Here is a 24,568-nt window from a genome sequence, read left to right on the forward strand (position 1 = left end):
GTTTCGGGCATGGCTAGGATTAGAGTTAGGGTTATGGTTAGGGCTTCGTGTTAAGGAAAGGGTTAGCGTCAGGTTTTCGGGCTAGGTATGGATTTAGTGTTTGCGTTTTGGACATGGCTAGTGTTAGGGTTACTGTTCTGAGGTAGGTATAGGGTCAGGTTAAGGTTGCATACGGAACTTCTTTAGAAAGAACGTTATGTTTGTTGTACGAATTTGACCGGAAACTAAAAACACTGCTTTAGTGCTAGCGAATAGCATGTTTGTAATCCACACATTTTGTCACTTCTTTCTGTAAGTAACTCTAAGTATGAATATCTTTATGATATAACATTGTAACTCAAAGATGGGTTCTAGGTAGCTCTACACATTGCTTCTGTTCTCAGAGATAGGCAAGTGTGTTATTAACGCAAATTGTCACTTCTCTGTGTAATTCACCATAAATATTGACCACTTAATGTTTTTTTCTGGCATAACATTGTACCTTACTCATGTTTTCTACGAAATTCTACACCCTCCTTCATTTCTTAGAGAAAATCAACTGTATTATCAATGCAATTTGTCACTATTTTGTGTAAGTCACTCTAAATGTTCACATTTGTAACTTTTTTATGAAGGTATATACAGTTACTTATTTACGATTGACATGAAACAGAAAAACTTCACTGTCATAGAAAAGCAAGAGTATATTCAATCTATTTCTAGGATAGTTTTAGGGTTAGGGTTAGGGTTTTTGCTTAGGGTTAGGGTTTTTGCTTAGGGTTAGGCTTAGTGTGTCACACTGGGGTTAAGGGTAAGGTAAGGGTTTTGCGTTAGGGTTTGGGATAGTGTTGGGGTTTAGAGCATGACTAGGGTTAGTGTTAGGGTTTTGGACATCACTAGTGTAGTGTTATGGTTTTCAGCTATGGTTAGGTGTAGGTTTAGGGTTTTGGTTAGTGCCAGTGTGGGGTTAGAGGTTTGAGCCAGTTTTAGGGTTAGGGTTGCATATGGAACTTCTTTAGAAGGATCAGTATATTTGTTGTAAGAATGTGACTGGAAACTATAAACATTGCTTTTGTTGTTAGAGAAAAGTCCGTTGGTAATCTATGCACTTTGTTACTATTTACAGTAACTGTAAATATGTATCTTCAAATATCTTTATGATATAACCTATCATAACTTATGGGTGTTTTCTCAGAAACTCTTCAGAATTTTTCAGTTCTCAGAGAAAAGCAAGTTTGTAATTAATGCACGCTCACTTCTTTGTGTATGTCCCTTTTAAGTTTTACCTTTGGAAGTTATTTATGAAATAATTTATTGTACCTCATGTGGTTTTTCTCAGAAACTCTACACACTCCTTTCTTTCTCACAAAAAAAACGACTGTGTTATCAAAGCAATTTCCTACTTCTTTGAGTAAGTCACTCTAAATGTTTTCATTAGGAAATTCTTTATAAAATCATATACTTTCAGTTATGTGCGATTCACAGTGAACTAGATACAATGTTTCACTTTCAGAGAAAAGCAAGCGTATATTCAATATACTTCTAGAATAGTGTTAGGGTTAGGGTTTCGGCTTAGGGTTAAGTTTAGTGTTTTCTGCTAGAGTTAGTGTTAGTGTTAATTTTACGCATTAGGATTAAGGTTAGGGATTCAGGTTAGGGATATGTTTAGTGTAGGATTTGGTAAAGGGATAAGGTTAAGGTTTGGGTTTTGAGCTAAGGATAGGCTTAGGGTTAGTGTTAGGGTTTCACTTTTGGGTTAGGTTTAGTGTTTCGCGTTAGGGTTAGTGTTAAGGTTCAGGTTAGGATTAGGATTTCACACTAGGGATAGGTTTAGAGTAGTGTTAGTGTTTCAGCAGGGCTAGTGTTAGTGTTAGGGCTTTTGCCATGGTTAGAGTTAGGGTTAACATTCCATATGTAACTTCTTTAGAAATAAGTTTATTATTGTTTTACAAATGTAACCAGAAACTATAAATTTTCCTTCATTTCTCAGAGAAAAACAGGTTTGTAATCAGCACATTGTGTCCATTCTTTGTGTAACGAGCTAAATATTTACCTTAGGAACGTCATTATAGGTCATTATAATTATTGTAAATTATTCGTGTTTTCTATAAAAATTTAAACACTGCTTCAGTTCTGATAGAAATAAGTTTGTAATTAATGCACATTGCCGCTTCTTTTTGTAATTCACTGTAAATATTGACCATTGGAAGTTATTTATGAAACAACTATTGTACCTTATTCATGTTTTCTAGTAAACTCTACACACTGCTTCATAAAGCAACTGTGTTATCAATGCAATTGCTCACTTCTTTGTGTAAGTCACTATAAATGTTTACATTGGGAACGTCTTTATGAAACTATATACTGTTACTTATGTTCAATTCACAGAAAACTACAAACACTTTCAATTTCAGAGAAAAGCAAGTGTATATTCAATGTACTTCTAGGATACTTTTAGGGTTAGAGTTAGTATTTTGACTTAGGTTTAGGGTTAGGATTTCAAGCTAGTGTTAAGTTTAGGGTTAGGGTTTCACGTTAGGGTTAGGATTTCTGTTAGGGTTTTGAGCTAGGGTTGAGGATAGGATTAGGATTGCATATAGAACTTTGGTAGAGAGAACATTATGTTTGTTGTACGAATGTGACCTTAAAGTATAAACCGTGCCTCATTTCTCAGAGAAAAGCACGTTGATAATCAATGTACCTTCTTAATTTTTTTGTGTAAATAACTGTAAATATGTATCTTTGGAATATCTTTATGATATAACTTATTGTAACTTATGAGTATTTCTGGGATAATTTACACAGTTGTTCAGTTCTCAGAGAAAAGCAAGTGTGTAATTAACTCACATTGTTTCTTCTTTATGTTAGTCCCTGTGAAATTATGAAATAATTCATTGTACCTTATGCGTGTTCTCCATGAAACTCTACATACTGCTTCATTTCTCAGAGATAAGCAAATGTGTTACTTATGCAATTTCTCAATTGTTTGTGTTAGTCACTTGAAATGTTTGCTTTCAATTTCTTTTTAAAATATATACTGTTACTTATGTGTGATTCACAGGAACCTAGAAACACTGTTTAACTTTTAGAGAAAAGCAAGCATATATTTAATGTACTTCTCCGATAGTTAGGGTTATGCTTAGGGTTAGGGTTAGGGTTAAGGTTAGGGTTAGGGTTAGGGTTAGTATTTCACTTGAGGGAGATGGTTATGGTTAGTGTATCGAGCTGGAGATATGGTTACGGTAGGGTTACAGTTTCACATTGGTTTTGGGCATAGCATTAGGTTTTAGGGCTAGGTATTGGGTTAGGGTTGGTGTTTAGGTCATGGCTAGATTTGGGTTATGATTCTGAGGTAGGGTTACGGTTGTTATTGTTGCATATGGAACTTATTTTGAAAGAACATTTTGTTTGTTGTAAGAATATTACCAGAAATTATAAACCGTGCCTCAGTTCTGGAGAAAAGCAAGTTTGCAATCAACACAATTTTTCATTTCTTCGTGTAAGTGTCTCTAAATATGTATCTTTCTAATGTCTTTGTGATCTAACTTATTGTAACTTATGGGTGTTTTCTGGAAAATACACACAGTATTTCATTTTCAGACAAAAGCAAGTGTGCCATTAGAGCACATTGTCCCTTCTTTGTGTAAGTCCCTGTAATTATTTACCTTCAGACGTTATTTATGTATAACTTACTGTACATTATGCATGTTTTCTCGGAAACTCTACACACTGCTTCATTTCTCAGAGAAAAGCAACTTTGTCAATGCAATTTCTCACTTCTTTGTGTAAGTCCCTCTAAATGTTTGCATTTGGAACTTCTTTATGAAAGTATATACTATTACTTATGTGCAATTCACAGAGAACTAGAAACAATATTTGACTTTCAGAGAAAAGAAACACATATTCAATGTACTTGTCATATATGTTAGGATTGGGCTTATAATGTATTAGGGTTATGGTTATGGTTTCTCGTTAGTGTTAGGGTTATGGTTAGGTTTCGGTCTAGAGATAGGGTTAGGGTTACTGTTTGGGGCATGGCTAGGGTTAGGGTTAATGTTAGGATTACAGATGGAACTACTTTACAAAGAACATTATGTTTGTTGTATGAATGTGACTAGAAACCCTAAACACTGCTTCCGTTAGAGAATAGCAAGTTTATAATCAATGCAGTTTGTCCCTTCTTTCTGTAAGTAACTTTAAATATGTATCTCTGGAATATCTTTAACTTATTGTAACTTATGGATTTTTTCTAGGAAACTCTACAAACTGCTTCAGTTCTCAGAGAAAAGCCAGTGTGTAATTAAGGCAGATTGTCGTTTCTCTGTGTAATTCACAGTAAATATTTACCTTTGTAAGTGATTTCTTAAATAACTTGTACCATTTTCATGTTTTGTAGGATACTCTACACACTGCTGAGTTTCTCAGAGAAAGGAAACTGTTTTTTCAGTGTAATTTCTCACTTCATTGTGTAAGTCACTTCAAATATATGCATTTAGAACTTTTTAATGAAAGTATATACAGTTACTTGTTTGTGATTCACATGAAACTAAAAATGTGTTCCACTTTCAGAGAAAAACAAGGGTATATTGAATGTATTTCTAGGATAGTGTTAAGATTAGGTTTAGGCTTTTGGCTTAGTGGTAGGGTTAGGGTTTCGCACTAGAGGTAAGGGTAAAGTCAGGGTTTCTGTAAGGATTTGGGTTAGTGTTAGATTTTTGGGCAGGGCTAGGGTTATTGTTAGGGTTTTGGTCAGGGCCAGAGTTAGGGTTAGGATTTTGAGCCAGGGTTAGTGGTAGGTTTGCACCTGGAACTTCTTTAGAGGGAACATATGTTTGTTGTAAGAATTTAAGTGGAAACTATAAAAACTCCTACAGACCTCAGGAAAAACCATGTTGGTAATCAACGCACTTTTTACTTTCTTTGTTTAAGCAATTCTAAATATGTGTCTCTGGAATAATTTATGATATAACTTATTATAACTAATGGATGTTTTCTGGAAAACTCTACAGAGTTTTTCAGCTCTCAGAGAAAAGTAAGTGTGTAATTAACATACACTCTCACTTCTTTGTGTAAGTCCCTGTAAATTTTTACCTTTGGTATTTATTTTTGATAACTCTTTGTACCTCATTCGTGTTTACTAAGAAACTCTACACTCTGGTTTGTTTCTCAAAATAAAGCAACTGTGTTATCTATGCAATTTCTCACTTCTTTGTCTAAGTCACTCTAAATGTTTGCATTTAGAACTTTTTTATTAAAGTATATACTGTTACTTATGTGTGATTCACAGGGAACTAGAAACAATGTTTCACTCTCTGAGATAAGTAAGCGGATATTCGATGTACTTCTAGGAATGTGTTAGGGTTAGGGTTTTGGCTTAGGGTTAGGCTTAGGGTTTCACGCTAGCATTAGTGTTAGGGTTAGGGTTACCTATTAGTGTTAGTGTTTCAGTTCAGGCATAGGATTAGTGGTAGGATTTGGGCATGGATAGTTTTAAGGTTAGGGTTTCGACCTAGTTTTTGCTTTAGTGTTAGGGTTAGTGTTTCACCTTAGGGTTATGATTAGTGTTTCACACTACGTTTAGTGTTAGTGTTTCAGCTGGGCTAGGGTCAAGGTTAGGGTTTTTAGCTAGGGTTAGTGTTTGGATTAAATTTGCATATGGAACTTCTTTAGAAAGTACATTGTTTCTTGTACGAATGTAACCAGAAACTATAAACATTGCCTCAGTTCTCAGAGAAAAGCAGGTTTCTAATCACTGCATTGTGTCCCTTCTTTTTATAAGTAACTGTAAATTTCTACCTTTGGAATGTCTTTATGACATTTACCTATTGTAAATTATGGGTCTTTCCTAGGAAAATTTAGACAGTGCCTCAGTTCTGAGAGAAAAGTAAGTGTGTTAGTAACACTTATTGCTGCTTCTTTCTTTATGTGCCTCTAAATATTTACCTTTGGAAGTTTTTTATGAAATAATTTATTGTACCTTTTACGTGTTTTCTAGGAAACTGTACACACTGCTTCATTTCTCATAGAAAATCATCTGTGTTATCAATCCAATTTCTCAATTCTTCATGTAAGTCGCTCTTAATGTTTGCATTTGTAACTTCTTTTGAAAATGTATACTTTTTCTTATGGGCTATTCACAGACAACTAGAAACCTTGTTTCACTTTCAGAGAAAATCAAGCTATGTACTTGAGGAAATCAGAGAAAATCAAGCTATGTACTTTAATGTACTTCTAGGATACTGTTAGGGTTAGTGTTAGGGGTTTTAAGGTTAGGATTTTGGGATCTTTTTAGTTTTAGGGTTAGGGTTTCTTGTTAGGGTTAGGGTAACCATTAGGGTTTTTGATAGGGCTAGGGTTAGCTTTATGGTTTTCAGCTAGAGTTGAGGTTAAGATTAGGAATACATATGGAACTTCTGTAGAACGGACATTATGTTTGTTTCATGAATGTGCCCGGATACTATAAACAGTGCTTTAGTTCTCAGAGAAAACCGCTTAGGTATTCAATGTATGACCTTATTGTTCCTTCTCTTTGTGTAAACATTTTTAAATATGTATCATTTTAATATCTTTATGACATAACTTATTTTAACTTTTGTATGTTTTCTAGCCTAATTTACACAGTTGTTCAATCTCAGAGAAAAGCCAGTGTGTAATAAACGCACATTGTTGCTTCTTTGTGTAATTCCCTGTAAATATTTACCTTTGGAAGTTGTTTATGAAATAACTCATTCTACCTCATGCGTGTTTTCTCGGGACCTCTACACATTACTTCATTTCTCAGTGAAAAGCAACTGTGTTATCAATGCAATTTCTGACCTCTCTGTGTAAGTTACTAAAATGTTTGCATTTGGAACTTCTTTATTAAAGTACATAATGTTAATTATGTGCGATTAACATGGAAGTAGACACAATGTTTCACTTTCAGAGTAAAGCAAGCATATATTCTATGTACTTCTCGGATCCTGTTAGGGTTAGTCTTATGATTTCTTCTTACGGTTAGGGATACGGTTTCTCATTAGTGTTAGGGTTAGGTATTTGGTCTAGCAATAGGTTTAGGTAGAGTTTCAGGCATTGCTATGGTTAGGGTTATGGTTATGAGGTATGGTTTGGGTTAAGGTTAGGGTTGCAGATGGAACTACTTTAGAAAGAACGTTATGTTTGTTGTACGAAATTGACCTGAAACAATAAACACTGCTTCAGTTCTAGAGAAAAGCAAGTTTTTAAATTAACGCAGTTTGTCAATTCTTTCTGTAAGTAACTATAAATATGTGTCTCTGTAATATCTTTATGACATAACTATTATAACTTATGAGTGTCTTCTAGGAATCTCTCAGAGCAAAGCAGGTGTGTATTTTACGCCACTGGTCGCTCCTCGCGTAATTCATTGTAAATATTTACCTTTGCAATTTATTTCTTGAATAACTTATTGTACTTTATTCTTGTTTTCTTCTAGGCTCTACACACTGCTTCATTTCTCATAGTAAAGCAACTGTGTTATCAATGCAATTTCTAAATTCTTTGTGTAAATCACTCTAAATATTTATATTTGGAACTTCCTTATGAAAGTCCATACAGTTACATGTGCGATTCACATAAACCTAGAAAAATTGTTTCACTTTCAGAGAAAAGCAAGTGTATATTCAATGTACCCCTAAGATACTTTTTGGGTTATGTTTAGGGTTTTGACTTAGATTTAGGGTTAAGTTTTCATGTTAGTGTTAGGGTAGGGTTAGCGTTTCATGTTAGGGTTACCTTTAGGATTTACGGTTAGCTTTATGATTTTACAGTAATGTTGGGGTTAGGATTAAGATTGCACATGGAACTTCTGTAGAAAGAAAATTATGTTTGTTTTATGAATGTGACCCGAAACTATAAACACTTTTTCAGTTCTCAGAAAAAGGACATTGGTAATCAACGCAAGTTCTTACTTCTTTGTATAAATAACTATAAATATGTGTCTTTCAGGCCGGGCGCAGTGGCTCACGCCTGTAATCCTAGCTCTCTGGGAGGCCGAGGTGGGTGGATCGTTGCAGCTCAGAAGTTCAAGACCAGCTTGAGCAAGAGCGAGACCCCGTCTCTACTAAAAATAAAATGAAAACAAAAACAAAAAAAACGTTAATTGGCCAACTGAAAATGGAAAACAAAAAAAATAAAGGAATATGTGTCTTTCTAATATTTTTATGATATAACATTGTAACTTTTGGGTGTGTTCTAGGATAATTTACAGAGTTGTTAAATTCTCAGAGTAAAGCAAGTATGTAATTAATGCACATTGTCACTTTTTTGTGTAAGTCCCTATAAATATTTTCCTTTGGAAGATATTTATGAAATGACTCATTGTACCTTATGCGTGTTTTGTAGGTAACTCTTCACGCTGCTTCATTTCTCAGAGAAAAGCAATGGTGTTGTCAATGCTATTTCTCACTTCTTTGTGTATGTCACTCAAAATATTTTCATTTGGAAATTCCTTATGAAAGTATGTAATGTTACTTATGTGCAATTCTAACAGCCCTGAAACACTGTTTAACTTTCAAACAAAAGCTACCGTATATTCAATGTACTTCTCAGATAGTGTTAGGGTTAGGCTTAGTGTTAGGGTTTCGCGCTAGGGTTAGGGTTTTGCTTTAGGGATAGGGTTAGGATTAGGGTTAGCATTTCGAGTTAGATTATGGTTAGTGTTAGGTTCTAGGGCTATGTATGCTGTTAGGGTTAGGGTTTCACACATGCCTAGGGTTGGGTTTACGGTTTTCAAGTAGGGATAGGTTAAAGTTCGGATTGCATATGGAACATCTTTACAAAGATCATTGTTGTCCGAATGTAACTGGAAACTATAAACACTGCCTCATTTCTAGGCAATAGCAAGTTTGTCATTAACACAGTTTGTCACTCTTTAGTGCAAGTATCTGTTAATATGTATGTTTCTAATATATTTATCATCTAACTTACTGTAACTTGTGGTTGTTTTCTAGGAAACTATACACAGTTGTTCAGTTTTCAGAGAAAAGTAAATGTGTAATTAACACACATTGTCCCTCTTTTGTGTATGACCCTGTAAATATTTGCATTCAGAAGTTATTTATGTAATAACTTATTGTACCTTCTGGTTGTTTTCTAGGAAACTCTACACACTGCTTCATTTCTCAGAGACAAGCAACTGTGTAATCAATGCAATTTCTCACTTTCTGTGTAAGTCATTCTAAATGTCCTTGGAACTTCTTTATGAAACTATTTACTTTTACTTATGTGCAATTTGTTGGGGGCGGAGTCTGGTGTTATGCCTTATACTAATCATTCAGTATAGTCTGTAATGTACATGTGCTGCCTGACGCAGTGGTAGTCAGCATTTTCTTCAGACATGGTTGCTGCCTTGTGACTTGATAAGAGGCCTGAGTTGTTGTACATAAGCAAATGCTCCCAACTCACACATGGAGGGTCCCCGTGGTGGGAGTCTGGAGGCCATGAGAACAAGAACAAATAGAACTCTCCCAAGAACTGGCCCCTGATTGATGGTTGGTAGTCAATGACGGGTAAGATTCCCCTTGGAGGGGGGATACCTAAAACAGGCACAACTGTGGGGAACAGAAATGAGCCACCACATGGGATTGAGACCAAGAAGCACTTTAAATGGCTGCATTGTTTTATGTTGCCTATCTCGGCCTTGGCTTTTGAGCTCTGGCCAGCAACTTAAATTTAGTAACCGTTTTGAGGTCTGAGACCATGGGAAATTGTTCCCTTTTGAAACAACTCTGGAATTGACTGATATTGCTGCTATGCTCAGTTGCTCATGTACAAGAACTAACCTTGGGTCTGGGGGGTATAAAAATAAAGCGACCGGTGCATTGGTCACTCCAGTCATTGTTATGTCCATGTGTCTGTGTCGTTATTTTATGTTCTGTGTCATCCCCTGTCCTGTAGTCGGGCTACCTCACAATTCACAGGGAACTAGAAACAATGTTTCACTTTCAGAGAAAAGCAAGCGTATATTCAATGTACTTCTCAGTGTTAGAGTTAGGCTTATGGTATCCTCTTAGGGTTAGGGTTAGGGATTCGCATTAGGTTTAGGGTTAGGGTTAGGTTTTTGGTCTAGGGTTTAGGGTTAGGGTTTCAGGCATGGCTAGGGTTATATGGTTCTGAGGTAGGGCTGGGGTTAAGGTTAGGGTTGCAGATGAACTACTTTAAAAAGAACATTATGTCTGTTGTGCAAATGTGACCAGAAACACTGCTTCAGTTCTAGAGAAAAGCATGTTTGTAGTCAATGCAGTTTGACACTTCCTTCTGTATGTAACTCTAAACATGTATCTCTGGAATATCTTTATGATATAACTTATTGTAACTTACAATAAGTTTTCTAGGAAACTCTACAAACTACTTCAGTTCTCAGAGAAAAGAAAGTGTTTAATTAACGTAGATTGTTGCTTCTCTTTATAATTCACTGTAAATATTTAGCTTTTAAAGTTATTTTGCAAATAACTTATTGTACCATTATCATGTTTTCTGCGAAACTCTACACACTGCTTCATTTTTCTGAGCAAAGCAACTGTGTTATCAATGCAATTTTTTACTTTTTTGTGTTAGTCACTCCAACTGTTTGCATTTAGAACTTCTTCATGAAAGTATATACAGTTACTTCTCTGTGGTTCACATGAAACTAGAAAAAGTTTCATTTTCAGAGAAAAGCAAGTGTATGTTAAATGTATGTCTAGCATAGTGTTAGGCTTAGAGTTAGCATTTTGGCTTAGGGTTAGGGGTTTGCAGTAGGGTTAATGGTCATTAGGGTTTCTTTTTAGGGTTAGGTTAGTGTTAGGGTTTCGGGCAGGGCTATGGTTAGGGTAAGGGTTTCAGGCTGGGCCAGGTTTTAGGTTAGGGTTTTGAGCTATGGTTATTGTTAGGGTTTGGGTTTCGGGCACCGCCAGCGTACGGTAAAGGTTTTTATTTAGCGTTATTGTTAGGGTTGCATATGGAACTTCTTTCGAAGGGACATTATATTTATTGTAAGAATGTGAGCAGAAACTGTAATCACTGCCTTAGGTCTCAGTTTGTAGAGTTTCGCAGAAAACATGATAATGGTACAATAAGTTATTTGCAAAATAACTTTAAAAGCTAAATATTTACAGTGAATTATAAAGAGAAGCAACAATCTACGTTAATTAAACACTTTCTTTTCTCTGAGAACTGAAGTAGTTTGTAGAGTTTCCTAGAAAACTTATTGTAAGTTACAATAAGTTATATCATAAAGATATTCCAGAGATACATGTTTAGAGTTACATACAGAAGGAAGTGTCAAACTGCATTGACTACAAACATGCTTTTCTCTAGAACTGAAGCAGTGTTTCTGGTCACATTTGCACAACAGACATAATGTTCTTTTTAAAGTAGTTCATCTGCAACCCTAACCTTAACCCCAGCCCTACCTCAGAACCATATAACCCTAGCCATGCCTGAAACCCTAACCCTAAACCCTAGACCAAAAACCTAACCCTAACCCTAAACCTAATGCGAATCCCTAACCCTAACCCTAAGAGGATACCATAAGCCTAACTCTAACACTGAGAAGTACATTGAATATACGCTTGCTTTTCTCTGAAAGTGAAACATTGTTTCTAGTTCCCTGTGAATTGTGAGGTAGCCCGACTACAGGACAGGGGATGACACAGAACATAAAATAATGACACAGACACATGGACATAACAATGACTGGAGTGACCAATGCATCAACGTACTTTTTTGCTTTTTTCTGTAACTGTAAATATGTATCTTTGGAATATCTTTATGATATAACTTATTGTAACTTATGGGTTTTTTCTTGGAAACTCTACACAGTTATTCAGTTCTCTGAGAAGAGCAAGTGTGTAATTAATGCACACTGTGGCTTTTTAGTATAAGTTCCTGTAAATTTTTACCTTTGGAAGTTATTTATGAAATAACTTACTATACCTCGTGCGTGTTTTCTACGAAACTCGACACAGTGCTTCATTTCTCAGAGAAAATCAACTGTGTTATCAATGCAATTTCTCACATCTTTGTGTCAGTCAGTCTAAATATTTACATTTGGAATTCTTTTATGAAAGTATATCCTGTATCTTATGTGTGATTCAGAGGGAACTGCAAACAATGTTTCACTCAGAGAAAAGCAAGTGTATATTCAATGTACTTCTAGGAATGTGTTAGGGTTTCGGCTGCGGGTTAAGCTTAGGGTTTCTAGCTAAGATTAGGGTTCGGGTTAGGGTTACGCATCAGCATTAGCATTAGGATTTCAGGTCAGGGATAGGGTTAGGGTTTCTTTTTGGTGTTATGGTTAAGGTTAGCGTTAGGCTTTCACCTTAGGGTTAGGGTTATTTTTTCACCCTAGCGTTAGTGTTAGGGTTAGTGTTAAGGTTTCGCACTAGGGTTAGGTTTAGTGTTATGTTTCAGCAAGGCTATGGTTCTGGTTAGACTTGGAGTTAGGGTTATGGTTATGATTAAGATTCCTTATGGAACTTCTTTAGGAAGAACATTATGTTTGTTGTATGAATGTAACTGGAAAGTAAAAACATTTCTCAAGTTCTCTGAGAAAATCATGTTTGTAATCAACACACGGTGTCACTCCTTTGTTTAATTGACTTTAAATATGTACTGACTTTAAATATGAAGGACTTTATGATATAACTTATGGTCAATTATGATTGTTTTCTTAAAATTTACATACTCCTTCAATTCTGATAGAAATGCTAATGTATAATTAATGTACATTGCCACTCTTTATGTAATCCCGGTCAATATTTATATTTTGAAGCTGTTGATGAAATAATTTATTGTACCTTCTGGTTGTTTCTCACTAGGTTTAGGGTTAGGTTTAGAGTTAGGGTTTCAACTTAGGGTTAGTGTTAGTGTTAGTGTTAGTGTTAGGGAAATGGTTTCACCTTAGGGTTAGGGTTAAGGTTAGGGTTTCATAATAGATTTTAATGTTATGGTTAGGTTTTCACACTACTGTTAGGGTTAGGGTTGCATATTGAATTTCTTTTGAAAGAACGTTATGTTTGTCATCTGAATTTTCCTGTATACTATATACATCACTTTAATTCTGTGATAAAAGCAAGTGTGTAGTGTGTACTCAATGCTCCTAGACTCTTCATTGTTGAAGTCACTCTGATTATTTTCATTTGGAATTTCTTTATGATTTAGCTTACTGTATTCATGTGTGTTCTCGGTATCTCTACAAACATTTTCAAAGTTCTGAGAAGAGCTAGTGTGTTATCAATGAAATTTCTCACTTCTTTGTTAAAGTCACTGTGAAAATTTCACTTGGAACTTTTTTATGAAAATATTTTTGTTTCTTATGTGCAATTCATAAGAAACTCTAAAGACAGTTTCACTTTCCAGAGAAAAGTAGCGTATATTCAATGTACTTCTTGAATAGTGTTCAGCTTAGGGTTTCTGTTTAGGGTTTGTATTTAGAGTTAGGGTTAATCTTGCATATGGAATTTCTTTAGAAAGAACTTTATGTTTATTATTTGAATTTACCTAGATATTATAAACACAGCATGGAATGGCTATCAAATACATCTTAAGCAAAAAAATGAAGAAAGAAAACACTGCTTAAATTCTCTGAGAAAAGCAAGCATCTTCTCACCACACCTTGTACTTTCCTTGTTTAAGTCACTGTAATCATTTACATTTGCAAAGTCTTTATGAAATAACTTACTATATTCATGTGTTTTTTTCTATGAATTCTACAAACTACGTTAATTCCTAGACAAAAGCATGTTTGTTAGTGCAAGTTCTCACCTCTTTCTGTAAGTCATTGTAAATATTTGCACTTTAAATTTCTTTATAAAAGTACTTATTGTTTCTTATGTTTTATTCACAAGAAACTTACACAGTTTCACTTTTCAGAGAAAAGCAAGTGTATAGTTAATGTACTTCTAGGATAGTGTTAGGGTTAGGTTTAGGGTTACGGTTAGGTTAGGGTCTCGATTTAGGATTAGGGTTATGGTTAGGGTTTCACGCTAGGGTTAGGGTTAAGGTTTCACCTTAGGATTAAGGTTAGTGTTAGGGTTTCAAACTAGGGTTAGGCTTAGGCTTAGTGTTTATAATTATGGTTAGGGTTAGTCTTGCATATGGAATTTTAGTAGTAAGAACTTTATTTATTTTATGTAAATTTGCCTCGAGACTCTAAACATTGATTCAGTTTTCAGAGAAAAGCAAGTGTGTACTCAATATACCTTGTCTATTTTTTATTTAAGTCACTGTAAATATTTCTATTTGCAAGTTCTTTATGAAATTACTTATTGTATTCATGTGTGTTTTCTGGGAAACTCTACAAACATCTTAGGTTGTCAGAGAAAAGCAAGTTTGGTATCAATGGAATTTCACATTTTTTCTGTAAGTCATTGTAAATATTTGTACCTGAAACTTCTTTATGAATGTATTTACTGTTTCTTATGTGCGATTGATAGGAAACTATAAACACAGTTTCACTTTTCACAATAAGGAAGTGTATATTAAATGTACCTCTAGGATAGGGTTAGGGTTAGTGTTAGGATTTCACCTTAGGGTTAGGATTAGGGTTATGGTGTCCCCTTAGGGTTATGTTTAGGATTAGCATTTCGCACTACAGTTATTGTTAGGGTTGCATATGGAATTGTTTTATAAAGCACTTTATTATGGTTATGTGAATTTGCCTGGATACTATAAACACCGCTTCAGTTCTCAGAGAAAAGCAAGTGTGTACTCAACTCACCTAGACTCTTCTTTGTTCAATTCACTGTGAATATTTTCATTTGGATGTTTTTTTGAATTATATTAGTGTATTCATGTATGTTTTCTTGGAAACTCTAGGAACTTTTTCAAAGTTCTGAGAAAATCAAGTGTGTTATCAATGCAATTTCTCACTTCTTTGTCTAAGTCACTGTAAATATTTGCACTTGGAACTTCTTTGTGAAAATATTTATTGTTTCTTATGTGTAATTCACAGGAAACTCTAAACACAGTTTCACTTTCCAGAGTAAAGTAAGCGTATTTTCAATGTACTTCTGGAATAGTGTTAGGGTTACCAGTAGGTTTAGGTTTAGGGTTTCGCCTTAGGGTTAGGGTTACAGTTTCATAGTAGGGTTAGGATTAGGGTTTGGAATTAGGGTTAGGGTTAATTTTTCATATGTAATTTCTTTACAAAGAACTTTGTTTGTTATGTGAATTTGCCTGGATATTTAAAACCCTGCTTCATTTCTCAGAGCACAGCTAACGTGTTCTCCACACACCTATTCTTTTCTTTTCTTTTTCTTTTTAGTCACTCTAAATATTTCCATTTGTAAATTCTTTATGAAATAATTTACTGTATTCGTGTGTTTTCTAGAAAACTCTACAAATTTCTTCAGTTCTCAGAGAAAGCAAGTGTGTTATCAATGCAATTTCTCACTTCCTTGTGTAAGTCACTGTAAATATTTGCACCTGGTATTTCTTTATGAATGTATATACTGATATCTGATTCTTATGTGTGATTCACAGGAAACTCTAATCACAGTTTCACTTTTCAGAGAAAAGCAAGCGTATATTCAATGTACTTCTATGATAGTATTAATACGGGTTAGGGTTATGATTTCGCCTCAGTGTTAGTGTTAGTGTTAGGGTTTTGCACTAGGGTGAGGGTTAGCTTTAGGGTTTCACCTTAGGGTTAGGTTTAGTGTTTTGCTGTAGTGTTAAGGTTAGGGTTAAGGTTTCGAATAAGCATTAGGGTTTGCGTTGCGTATGGAACTTCTGTATAAACAACTTTATGTTTGTTTGAAAAATTTCCCAGATACTATAAACACTGCTTCACTTCTCAGAGATAAGTGTGTACTCAACACACTTTGTCACTTCTTCACATCAGTCATTGTAAATATTTAACTTTAGAAGTTCTTTATGAAATAACATCGAATTTATGTGTTTTATTGGAAAATCTACACTCTGTTTCAGTTCTCAGAGAAAAGGAAGTGTGTCATCAATGTACTCTTTCACTTCTTTGTGTAAGTCACTGTACATATTTGCGTTTGTAATTTCTTTTTGAAAGATTTTAGAGTTTCTTGTTTGCGATTCCCAGGAAAATCTAAACAGAGTTTCACTCTTCAGAGAAAAGCAAGCATTTATTCAATGTACTTCTAGGATAGTGTTAGGGTTAGGGTTAGGGCTAGGGTTAGGGTTAGGGTTAGGGTTAAGGTTAGGGTTTGGGTTATGGCTTAGTGACAGGATAAGTGTTAGGGTTTCCCCTTAGGTTTTGGGTTAGTGTTAGAGTTTCTTGCTAGGGTTATGTTTAGGTTTAGGGTTTTGCATTAGGTTTAGGGTTAGTTTTGCGCATGGAACTTCTTTAGAAACAACTCTGTTTTTATGTTAATTTGCCTGGTTACTATACACACTTCCTCACTTCTCAGAGTAAAGCAAGTCTGCACTCAACACACTTTTTTGTTTCTTTGTGTAAGTCATTGTAAATATTTACCTTTGAAAGTTCTTTATTTAATAACTTATTGTATTTATGTGTGTTTTTAGGAAACTGTCAACACTGCTTCACTAATCAGTTAACACAAGTGTGTTATCAATGCAATTTCTTGCCTGTTTGTGGTAGTCACTGCAAATATTTGGGCTCTGAACACGTTTTTGAAAGTATTTACTGTTTCTTATACGTGATCAAAGGATATTCTAAACACAGTTCACTCTTCAGAGAAAGGCAAGTGTATTTTCAATGTACTTCTTGGAAAGTGTGAGGGTTAGTTTTAGGGTTTCAGCATATGTTTAGGGTTAGGGTTTTGCGCTAGGGTTAGGGTTAGAGTTTTGAATTAAGGTTAGGGTTAGAGTTTTCTATGGAACTTCTCTAGAAACAATTTTATGTTTCTTATTTCAATTTGCCTGCATACTATAAACACTGTTTCAGTTATCCAAGAAAAGCAAGTGTTTTCTAATCTCACTTTGTTGTTTCTTTGTGTATGTCATAGTAAATATTTACCTTTGAAGTTCTTAATGAAATAACTTATTGTATTTATGTTTGTTCTTAGGAAACTCTAAACAGTGCTTCAGTAATCAGAGTAACACAAGTGTTATCAATGCAATTTCTTACTTGTTTATGTAAGTCACTGTAAATATTTGTTTTGGGACCTTCTTTAGGAATGTTGTTATAGTTTCTTAAGTGTGATTCCCAGGAAACTCTAAACACAGTGTCATTATTCAGAGAATAGGAAGTGTATATTCAATGTACTTCTAGGATAGTGTTAGTGTTAGGGTTTCGTCTTAGGGTTAGGGTTAGGGTTTCGTGCTATTGTTAGGGTTGGTTTTTCAAATTATGGTGGGGTTAGATTTAGGGTTTTGAATTAGAGATTTGGTTAGGGTTTCATATGGAAACGTTTTAGACAGTACTTTGCTCTGCGAATTTTCCTGGATACTATAAACCCTGCTTCACTTCTCAGGGAAAAGCAAGTGTGTTCTCAAGGTACTTTTTCACTTCTTTTTGTAAGTCATAGTAAATATGTACCTTTGGAAGTTTTTTATGAAGTATATGTCGGATTTATGTTTGTTATCTGGGAAACTCTATACAGTATTTCATTTCTCAGAGATATGCAAGTGTGTTGTCAATGCAATTTCTGACTTCTTTTTGTAAGTCACTGTAGATATTTGCGTTTGGAACTTCTTCATGAAAGTCTTTACTGTTTCTTATGTGTAATTCACAGGAAACTAAACACAGTTTGACTCCTCAGAGAAATGCAAGTGTACGTTCAATTTACTTCTAGGATAATGTTAGGGTTAGATTTTTGGCTTAGGGTTAGGGTAAGGGTTAATGTTTCATCTTAGAGTTAGGATTAGGGTTTTGCCCTAGTGTTAATATTAGGGTTAAGGTTTCCAATAAGCCTTAGGGTTAGTGATGCATTTAGAACTTCTGTAGAAACAACTTTAAGTTTGTTATGTGAATTTTCCCAGATACTATAAACACTGCTTCACTTCTCAGAGAAAAGCAAGTGTGTACTGAACACATTTTGTGACTTCTTTGTGTAAGTCACGGTAAATATTTACCTTTGGAGGTTCTTTATGAAATAACTTATTGTATTTATGTGTGTTTTTCAGGATACCCTACACACAATTTCAGTTCTCAGAGAAAAGCAAGTGTGTCATCAATGCAATTTCTCACTTCTCTGTGTAAGTCTCTATAAAGACTTGCGTTTGGAACTTCTTTATGAACGTGTTTGCAGTTTCTTATGTGCGATCCCTAGGCAACTGTAAAGACAGTTTCACTTCTCAGAGAAAAGGAAGTGTATATTCAATGCACTTCTAGGATAGTGTTAGGGTTAGCGTTAGGTTTAGGGTTAGGGTTTCAGCTTAGCGATAGGCTAAGTGTTAGTGTTTTGTGTTAGGGTTAGGTTTGTGTTTCACACTATTGTTAGGGTTTGGGTAAGGTTTTCGAATTATGGTTAGGGTTAGGGTTGCATATGGAACTTCTTTAGAAACAACTTTATGTTTTTATGCAAATTTGCTCGGATACTGTAAACACTGATTCACTTTCCAGAGTAAAGCGATTGTGTACTCAACGCTCTTTATCACTTCTACGTGTAAGTCATTGTTACTATTTACCTTTGGAAATGTGTTTTTAAATAACTTATTGTATTTATGTGTGTTTTCTAGGAATGTCTACACACTCCTTCAGTCCTCAGAGTAAAGGAAGTGTGCTATCAATGCTATTTTTCACTTCTTTTTTAAGTCATTGTAAATATTTGTGTTTGGAACTAGTTTATGATAGTTTTTACTCTTATGTGAGATTCAAAATAACTCTAAACAATTTCAATCTTCAGGGAAAAGCAAGCGTATATTCAGTGTACTTCTGGGAATGTGTTAGGGTTATGGTTTCTGGTTATAGTCAGGTTTAGGGTTGCATATGGAACTTCTTCATGAAAAAACTTACTGTTTGTCATGTGAGTTTGACTGGAAACTATAAACACTGCTTCATCTCTGAGATAAAAGGAAATGTGTAATCAACCCACTTTCTAGCTTCTTTGAGTAAGTCACTGTAAATATTTAAATTTGAAACTTCTTTATGAAAGTACTTATCTGTTTCTTATGTGCGATTCACAGGAAATTGTACACAGTGCTTCACATTTCAGAGAAAAGCAAGCATATATTCGATGTACTTCTAAGATGGTGTTAGGGTTAGTGTTTGGGTTATGGGTCCAGGTAGAGTCAATTTTAGTTATAGGATTAGAAATGCATTTGGAACTTTTTTATAATAGAACTTAATGTTTGTTATATGATTTTGGCCAGAAACTATTAACACTGCTTCAGTTCTCAGAGATAAGCAAGTGTGTTATCAATGCACTTTCTAACTTCTTTGTGTCAGTAACTGTAAATATTACCATTGCAAATTCTTTATTAAATAACTTGCTTTACCTTATGTGTGTTTTACAGGAAACTTTGCACACTTCTTCAGTTCTCAGTAAAAGCAAGTCATTATCAGTGCAATTTCTCACTTCTTTGGGCAAGTCACTGTATATGCATTTGAAACTCATTTATGAAAGTATTTACTGTTTCGTATGTTCAATTCACAGGAAACTCCACACACTGCTTCACTTTTCAGAGAGAAGCAAGTGTATATTCAAGGTACTTCTAGGATAGTGTTAGGGTTATTGTTAGGTTTAGGGTTTCAGGATATGTTTAGGGTTAGAGTTGCATATGGAACTTCTTCATGAAAGAACTTATTGTTTGTTATGTCAGTTTGACTGGAAATTGTAAATACTGCTTCAGTTCTCAGAGACAAGCAAATGTGTAATCAATGCACTTTCTACTGTCTTTGGGTAAGTCACCGTAAATATTTGTATTTGAAACTTCTTTATGAAAATACTTATTTGTTTCCTTTGTGTTATTCACAGGAAACTCTACATACCTCTTCGCATTTAGAGGAAAGAAAGTGTATATTCAGGTACTTCTAGGATAGTGTTATGGATAGGGTTAGCATTAGGGTTTTGCGTTAGGGTTAGAATTAGGGTTGCATATTGAAAATCTTTGTGAAAGAATGTAATGTTTGTTATGTGAATTGGTCTGGAAGCTAAAACATTGCTTTAGTTCTCAGAGAAAAGGAAGTGTGTAATCAACGCTCTTTCTCTCTTCTTTTGTAAGTCACTGTAAATATTTACCTGTGGATGTTTTTCATGAAAGAACTTGCTGTATGCTAAGTGTGTTTTATAGGAAACTCTACACTTCAGTTCTGAGAGAAAAGCAAGAGTGTTATCAATGCAATTTCTCACTTCTTTGGGTAAGTCACTGTAAATATTTGTGTTTGGAACTTCTTTATGAAAGTATTTATGTTACTAATGTGTGATGCTCAGGAAACTCTACACACTGCTTCACTTTTCAGATAAAAGCCAACATATATTCCAGGTACTTCTAGGATAGTGTTATGGTTATGGTTATGGTTTCAGGTTAGTGTTAGAGTTAGGGTTGCATATGGAACTTCTTTATGAAAGAATTTAATTTTTGTTATGTGCTGTTGACCAGAAACTCTGCACACTGCTTCTATTCTCAGAGGATTGCAAGTGTGTAATCAATGCACCTTCTAGGTGCTTTCTCTCATATGTGTTAATATTTTCCTATTGAAATTCTTTTTGAAAGAACTTACTATTTCTAATGGGAGCTTTACTGGAAACTTTACTCACTTCTTCAGTTCTCTGAGAAATGCAAGTGTGCTATCAACACACTTTTTAGCTTCCTTGCATAAGTCAATGTAAACATTAGCCTTTGGAACTTCTTTATGAAAGAACGTACTGCTTCCTATGTGCATTTGCCAGGAAACTCAACACAGTGCTTCACTTTTCGGTGAAAAGCAGAGTATATGCAAGATACTTCTGGATAATGTTAGTGTTAGGGTTAGTGTTACGATTTAGGGTTAGGTTTAGGGTTAAGGTTGTATATCGAACTTATTTATGATAGAACATAATGTTTATTATATGCATTTTACCAGAAACTCTACACATTGCTTTAGGTCTCAGAGAAAAGAAAGTTTGCAAACAATGCACTTTCTAGGTGCTTTATCTCAGTCGCTGTAAACATATGTGTATTTAAATTATTTATGAAACAACTTACTGTTTCTTATGTGTATTTGACAAGAAACACTACACACTGCTTCACTTCTCAAAGACAAGCAAACATACAGGTATCACACTTTCTATCTTCTGTGTGGAAGTGTCTATGAACATTTTCCTTTGTAACTTCTTTATGAAAGAACTTACTGTTCTTGATGTGTGTTTGATAGAAAACTCTACACACTTCTTCGATTCTCTGAGGATAGGAAGTGTATAGGCCACGTACTTTCTAGCTCCTTTCTATATGTGACTGTAAACATTTTCCTATGGATCTTCTTTACCAAAGTACTTACTGTTTCTTTTGTACATTTGACAGGAAACTCTACACACTGCCCGTTTTCAGAAAAAGTACAAGTATAGGTAACGCACTTCTAGGTTAGGGTTAGAGTGATGGTTAGAGTTAGGGTTAAGTCGAGGGTTAAGCTTATGGTTATCTATGGAAATTCTTTATGAAAGAATTTACTGTTTCTTAAGTGCATATGACAGGACACTCTACACATTGCTTCAGTTCTCAGAAAAAGGAAAGCGTATATACGATGCACCTTGCAGGTGATTTCTGTAAGTAAATGTAAACATTTACCTATGGAAATTTTTTATGATAGAACTTACTCTCTCTTATGTGTGTTTGACAGGAAACTCTACCCACTTCTTGAGTTCTCAGAAAAAAGCAGTTGTATTGGCAACACACTCTCTAGATCCTTTCTCTAAGTGACTGTAAACATTTGCCTATGGAATTTGTTTATGAAAGAACATATTCCTTCTTATATGCATTGATAGGAATCTCTACACTGCTGCACTTCTCAGAGAAAAGCAGGCATGTTTACAATGTAAGTTCTAGGTCAGGGTTAGGGATTCAGTTAGGGTTAGGGTTAGGATAGCCAATGGAACTTCTGTATGATAGAAATTATTGTTTCTTATATGTGTTTGAAAGGCCATTCTACACACTGCTTCAGATATCAGAGAAAAGCAAGAGTATAGCAACACACTTTGTAGTGCCTATCTGTAATCATTGTAAACATTTGGCTATGAAAATTCTTTATGAAAGAACTTACCCTTTTTTATGTGTGTTTGACAGGAGACTCTAAATACTGTCCATTCTCATAGAAATGCAAGTGTATAGGTAATGTACTTTATAGATTAGGGTTAGGGTTGCCTATGGAACTTCTTTATGAAATAACTGATTGTTTCTTATATAGTTTTACAGGACATTGTACACAGGACACTGTACATACTGTACACATTATACAAGCTTCATATCTGAGAGAAAAACAAGCATATAGGCAATGCACATTCTAGCTGCTTTCTATAAGGAACTAAACATTTGCTTATGGAAATACTTGATGAAAGAACTTACTGTTTCTATGTTCATTTGACAGGAAACTCTAAACACTGTTTTAATTCTCAGAGACAACAAACGTATAGGCAATGCACTGTCTAGGTTAGAGTTAGGGCTAGATTTTGGATTAGGGTTTCCTATGGAAATTCATTATGAAAGAACTTACTGTTTCTTATGTACATTTGATAGGATGCTCTACACAGTGCTTCAGTTCTCAGAGAAGAGCAAGCTTATAGGCCACGCAATTTATATCTGCTTTATCTACATGACTGTAAACATTTGCCTATGGAACTTTTTTATTAAAGAACTTACTGTTTCTTATGTGCATTTAACAGGACACTCTATACACTGCTTCAGTTCTCAGATAAAAACAAACATATAGGCTACACACTTTCTAGCCACTTTCTGAAAGTGACTGTCAACATTTGCTTATGGAAATTATGAAAAAATTTACTCAGTCTTATGTGGTTTTGACAGGAAACTCTACACACTACTTCAGTTCTCAGAGCAAAGAAATCATATAGGGAACGTACATTCTAGCACCTTTCTCTAAGTGACTGTGAACATTTGCCTAAGGAACTTCTTTATGAAAGAACTTACGGTTTCTTATGTGCATTTAACTGGAATCTCTACACTGCTTAAGTTTTCAGAGAAAAGCAATTGTATAGGCAATGTACTTTCTAGGTTAGGGTTAGGGTTAGGGTTAGGGTTAGGGTGATGGTTGCCTATGGAACTTCTTTATGAAAGAACTTATTTTTCTTATATGCATTTAACAGGACACTGTACTCACTGCTTCATATCTGAGAGAAAAGCAATCCTATAGGCAACACCCTTTCTATGTGCTTTGTCTAAGTCACTGTAAACATTTGCCTAAGGAAATTTCTTATGAAAGAAATTACTGTTTCTCATGTGTGTTTGACAGGAAACTCTGAACAGTGCTTCAATTCTCAGAGAAAAGCAAACATATAGGCAATGTATTTTCTAAGTTAGGGTTAGGGTTAGGTTTATGATTAGGATTATGGTTGCTTATGGAAATTCTTTATGAAAGAATTTTCTCTTTCTCATGTGCATTTGACAGAAAACTCTATATAGTGTTTCAGTTCTCAGAGAAAAGCAAGTATATAGGCAACGCACAGTCTAGCTGCTTTCTCCAAGTGACTGTAAACATTTGCTTAAGAAAATTCCTTATGAAAGAACTTACTCTTTCTTATGTGCATTTGACAGAAAACTCTAGACACTGCTTCAGTTCTCTAAGAAAATCAAGCATATAGGCAACACACTTTCAGGCTTCTTTCTCTAAGTTACTGTAAACATTTGCCTATGGAACTTCTTTATGATAGAATTGTTTCTTATGTGAGTTTAATAGGAAACTCTACACACTGCTTCAGTTCTTAGAGAAAAGCAAGCATATAGGCAATGGACTTACTAGTTGATTTCTCTAAGTGAGTGTAAACATTTGTCTATGGAACTTCTTTATGAAAGAACTTGCTGTTTCTTATGTGCATTTCACAGGAACCTCTACCCACTGCTTTAGTTCTCAGAGTTTCCGAATTTCATAAGTAAGCCACTGTCTATCTGCTTTCTGTAAGTGAATGTAAGTGTTTCCAAATGTATCTGCTTTACTAAATAATTTATTGTTTTTAGGTGCATTTGACAGGAAACTCTACACACTGCTTCAGGTCTCAGATTTAATCAAACCTATCGGCAACCCACTGTCAAGCTCTTTCTGTAAGTGAATATATGTGTTTCTCTATGTAACTGCTTTTTTAAATAGGTTATTGTTTCTTAGATGCTTTTGACAAGAAAATGTGAACACTGCTTCAGTGCTCAGAGTTAAGAAATCCTACAGGCAAGAGACTGTGTTGCTGCTTTCTCTCAACCAATGTATGCGTTTCCATATGAAACTCATTTATGGGTAATTGTTACCTTATTCCTATGAAATAAGTTATTTTTTTCATACATTTCACAGGAAATTGTGCATACTACTTCAGTTCTAAGAGTTAAGCAAACCTTTTGTCAACCCTGTGTCTAGCTACTTTTCTAAGTGAATGTAAGCATTTACATATGTTCCTCCTTTCTGACTAAAAGTTACCCACTTCCTGGGAAATAACTTCTCCTTTCGTAGGTGTGTTTCACAGGAAGCTTTACACACTGTTTCCCTTTTAAGAGTTAAGGAAACCTATAAGCCACC

The sequence above is a fragment of the Microcebus murinus genome, chromosome 9 (assembly GCF_040939455.1).
Source record: "Microcebus murinus isolate Inina chromosome 9, M.murinus_Inina_mat1.0, whole genome shotgun sequence".
Classification (NCBI taxonomy): Eukaryota; Metazoa; Chordata; class Mammalia; order Primates; family Cheirogaleidae; genus Microcebus; species Microcebus murinus.